This window comes from Thamnophis sirtalis, unplaced genomic scaffold (genome assembly GCF_051295495.1).
Source record: "Thamnophis sirtalis isolate CommonGarterSnake01/CBP01778 unplaced genomic scaffold, rThaSir2_p1.2 scaffold_7, whole genome shotgun sequence".
In the NCBI taxonomy this organism is placed as follows: Eukaryota; Metazoa; Chordata; class Lepidosauria; order Squamata; family Natricidae; genus Thamnophis; species Thamnophis sirtalis.
In genome coordinates, this window is record NW_028261387.1 from 4,161,169 (window position 1) to 4,166,261 (window position 5,093).

At 41.3% G+C, this 5,093-nt stretch overlaps 1 pseudogene; it reads left to right on the forward strand.

Annotated features, from left to right (window-relative positions):
* Nucleotides 1-1,005: 1,005 nt before the first annotated feature.
* On the forward strand, nt 1,006-1,396 carry LOC106545725 (large ribosomal subunit protein eL43 pseudogene; annotated as a pseudogene).
* The last annotated feature ends 3,697 nt before the right edge of the window (nt 1,397-5,093 follow it).

The window sequence follows — 5,093 nt, forward strand, 5'->3', positions numbered from 1 at the left end:
CTCTCGCTCTTCATCTTGATGATGTGCGGATGGACGGAGGGAGGGAGCTGGAACCAGTTCTAAACGGCACTGGAGATTTGTGGAACCTCTTCTATAGAAGAGGTTAGAACTGGCAGGAACCCATCCCTGGTCTAAAAGATACTAGAGCTTCTGCTACTCTTTGGCTCAGTTGAAGGGGAGGGCATTACTCTACAAAAGAGCCAATGAACTGTTGTGATTATCCTGGACTCAATAGAAATGCCTTAGCTATATAAATAAATAAAACATTTTGGGCTTTGTGAGAATATCAGGAGGCCCTTATGCAACAATTTTAAACTGAAGAAATATTTCCATTTTCAAAGGCAATTTTGCCTTTCCTATTTCTCATCTACTCACCCTGGAATCACAGGGGGAGGGGAGAATAACTGCAAAAGAGTTTTCCAAGTGTGGCACCATTATACAGTTTTTAAACGTTTTAGGATTCTGGCAATTTTATTCATGGCCCCAGATATTTTCACGCAACTGTGACCACTAAGTCAATATTGCTACTGAGCTGTTCACTGCAATCTTCAAATCTCACAGCAGATCACATGAGATATTTAATGGGCTCCATCCTATTCTGGGTTCCCCAGGCTCACAGAACCAGGTCTTCAGCACCTTTCAGAAGAGTATTAGGGGTGGGGCATTCTAATCTTTGGAGGAATGATGTTCCAGAGAGAGGGAGCCACCACAGAGAAGGCCCTTCTTCTGGGTTCCCACCAGGCGTATCTCCCACACAACATTCCCTTCCTCTCCGCTCTGAAAGGTTGGGTAGATGTCACCAGCAAGAGATGGTCCCTCAGATAACCTGGTCCTAAGCTATGAAGGGATTTAAAGGAGATAACCAACACCATGAATTGCACCTGGAAGCTAATAGGCTACCATTGCTCTCCATCCAGCCCCTAATAGCCTCTACGTCAAATGTGTTTTCTCAATAAATAATCTAGTAGTCACCTTGGAGACGGTGCATGCGCAAAGGGCATTTCCTTCTTTCTCTCCACGACCCTGTTGGAGGAGCAAGATGGCCAAGCGTACTAAGAAGGTTGGGATTGTAGGTAAATATGGTACCCGATATGGAGTGTCCCTCAGGAAGATGGTGAAGAAAATTGAAATTAGACAACACGCTAAGTATACATGTTCCTTCTGTGGAAAGACCAAAATAAAGAGGAAAGCCGTGGGTATTTGGCATTGTGGCTCATGTATGAAAACAGTGGCTGGTGGAGCTTGGACCTACAACACCACTTCAGCAGTGACAGTGAAATCTGCCATTAGAAGACTGAAGGAGCTAAAAGATCAGTAGAAATATATTCTTGTTTGAATGCTATCTTTTATCTCACTATCTGCCAATTAAACACGGCTGTATGAAAAAATAAATAAATAAATAAATAATCTAGTACATTCTTTCAGTATTATTAGGGATGTGATCAGTGAATAACGAATCATCTTATAACAGGAAATTTAGATATGTGACCATTCCATGAGAAATCCATGATTGGAAATAGGTGCTTTTTCCCTGTAAAAGTATCTGCATATTGGTTATTTCCTGATAAACTTTTAAACAATTTGGAAGGTGCTTTGCCCCAAAAAGAGGGTTTCAAAGGGGAGTGTAAACAGGGGGGATTAACTCTTGAGTTTAGGAAATTTCTCCAATGGCATCAATCCAGAAGTATTTCTTCCGTTCGTGATTGTATGCATTTGTAAATATTTGCATCATTCAGTTTAAATATTGGCCACTTCGATTATGTAGATTCCAAAATTATATTAAACTTCAGGAATCCATTGCCATTTTTCTCTGCTTGTCTTGAATCTCAACTTTTGAAAGAGAGGGAAGGAATTTCCTTAGAGGCTATCAATAACCCTCCATCTTTATAGTGTATAAATGCAGTACAAATATCTTTGTTTTCCATTTCTTAAAAGATCCTTGTGTACCTTATAATTTAAGAAATTACAGTATTTTCTAGAACTGATAAAGCCTGCAGTTTTCCCTCAGAAATGTTCATACAGCTGATTGAGCCATTCTGTTGTTTTATTTAATCTTAGCTCCTAATGTTGTAAGGAGTGTAACTATATAGAAATTCTGAAGGAAAATGAATCCCCTTGTTCATCTCCCTGCAAAGAGATAATATATTGAATCACTTACTCTGAAAAGAGCTTAAATGGTGAAATAGGGACACTTTGCCACGCTGAAGGGTAATCGTGCTCCTTCAAAAATCTACGTCCTTAAGAAAACTGACAAAATGGATGTAAGGAATATTTTAGAGTTGACATGTTTTGTATAAGTACTTGGACATAAACTCTTTAGGCAGACTGTGAAAAACACACATTTATTTCCCTGCAAAACTGTAATAGGTACTTGTCACTTGCTATACAGTACATTGCCGAAGTGGGTTCCTACCAGTTTGCACCTATTCGGTAGAACCGGTTCGTCAAATCTACCAAACCGGTTAGAAGAGGTTCCACCAATGGACCCGGAAAGCAGGCCACACCTACAGAAGAGGTTCCAAAAATTTTTGAAACCCACCACTGGTGGGTGTGTAATGTCCCGCAGTTATCTACGCATTAATAATGATCTAGTAATATTTCCTTATACATTTTAGGGACCTTTCCTTACATAATTGGTGTTTTTTTCCATACTTTTGGATTTCTAATTTCTGTTTCTGTTAGTTGGCAATTGCTAAAACCAATCCCACGTGAAAAAGTATTCAAAGCCTTCTTGATTTTAATTGTCAATTTACTTATTCCTGCACATTGTAATATTTATTCATTTACATATCTCTGTTTTTCCACAATTGTGTGCAAACACAATTCCAGCAGCTGCTAACATGTGTGAAATTAAATATATATTATACTCCCTTTCAAATAGCCAACAAAATATTTCTGGTTTTAATTCCATATCTTGCTTTATGATTGCTTCCAACCATTAACTTCTGAATAGCTACTTGGACCGACCTAAGTACTAATTCATAATTTCATATCCAGTCACATGGGCGGCAAGCCACTCCCATCCAGCCACATGGTCAGCAAGCCACTCCCATCCAGTCACATGGGTGGAAAGCCACTCCCACAAAGGAGGCCACACGCACAGAGTAGATTCCAACAATTTTTGAAACCCACCACTGGTACATTGCCTTTTAAATCAGACTTCCCTTGCTTATTTTTCCCATCCTTGTTGCTTCAATTCTAGAATCCAATGAGTATAGATGGCAACCCCAGATCAAAGAGGGAGCTATCATCCTTCGGCTCATTTTATGTTACGTCTTAGACACACATTACTCAGAACTTCAAAACCTCATATTCAAGACGTATTGCCTTGCCTATGAAAAAAAGACCTTTCCCTGGGCCTCATTTGTGGGGAGAAATATCTCGTACTTGTAACTACCAGCTAGTAGGGGATCTTTGGAAATTGGTTCCTTATTGCTGGTGTTAAAACAGAAGCCGTGTTGATTTGCTTTGAATAGTGCTGCAGACTCTTCTCCAGTGTATGCCTTCTAGGCTTCTAACTCTATGGTTATTTTGAAGAGACATTGATTGATACCACTGCAAAAAAAAAAAGCTGCCCTGGGGGTCATTCCAGTGTGTATTTGTGGCTGTTACATGTTTGAATGAGAAGTATTGCTAGAGAGAACAAGGGTTAAAGTTTTGATGATTGCCTTATGTGCTTTACAGATCCTTTGCGATGAAAGCTTTGCATCAGTAATGCTAATTCTAAAATAATTTTCTTTCTGTCATGATGACAAATGCATGGTAACAGTTCCTGGTTTCCCATTTTGAATTGCTTGTCTTTCTCTTTTTATTAAAGGATGGAGACCCTTCCTCCAAAAGCTAATATCCTTCTGAGCAAGGTGTTCCCTTTCATTCCAGTCCAATAATTGGCCTTCCTTCCATTACCGCTAGCAGTTTGGCCCACTGTAGTGTTTTACAATTGCAAATCATTTCATGTGGCTCCCCTTCGCATGTTGTAGCATAAAACATTTCACAATCATTTAACACCGGGAAGAATTATGATTTCAAGAGAAAAGAGGTCAAAGTATATGCAAACCAATTTCACATCTTTCTTCAACACAGAGCACCAGAACACTGCAACAGTTGAATGAGCACTGTTGTGGGAGAATTTGCTTTTATACTGAATTTCAAGGCAGTTTTCCTTCAGTCACACTCTATGGGATTTAAAATATGAAAATCATCATTTCATTCAAGAGGGAGGGAGGGAGGGAGGGAAGGAAGGGAGGGGGGAAGGAAGGAAGGACTGCTCAAAGCTTCAAAGGAGAGAGACCGCCTGCTGCCAATTACCTCCACTCGACCGATTAGATCCCACAGATTAGGCCTCCTCCGAATTCCATCCGCTGGCCAGTGTCGACTGGCGACTACCCGGAGGAGAGCCTTCTCTGTGGCTGCCCCGACCCTCTGGAACGAGCTCCCCGTGGAGATTCGAACCCTCACCACCCTCCAGGCCTTCCGCAAAGCCCTTAAAACCTGGCTGTTCCGACAGGCCTGGGGCTAAAGAACCATTGCCCCCGTCTCGAATGGTATGACTGCTGTGTGTTTTAAACCATGTATTGTTTTGTGTCATTTTTAATTTTGTCTGTATCCCCCCCTTCCCTGGGTTGAGTTGTGAGCCGCCCTGAGTCCCCTTCAGGGGAAAAGGGCAGCATATAAATAAAATCAACAACATTCAACATTCAAAGGGACATGGTGGCTCAGCTTGAAACTCAGCTTGTCAATCAGAAAGGTTGGCAGTTCGGCGGCTTGAATCCCTAGCACCACGTTAACAGAGTGAGCTCCCGTTACTTGTCCCAGCTTCTGCCAACAAAAGCATGTAAAAATGCAAGTAGAAAAATAGGGATCACTTTGGTGGGAAGGTCACAGTGTTCCATGAACCTTTGGCATTTAGTCATGCCAACCACATGACCACAGAGACGTCCTTGGATAGTGCTGGCTTCTTCGGCTTTGAGATGGAGATGAGCACCACCCTCTTTTGTAGCTAGGATGGCCCAGTCTTTCTTAATGGGCACAAAATATCTGCTGGAGGAAGAGAGATTGAGTGTGCTTCCTCTTGTCTAAAAAACATGTTTCTC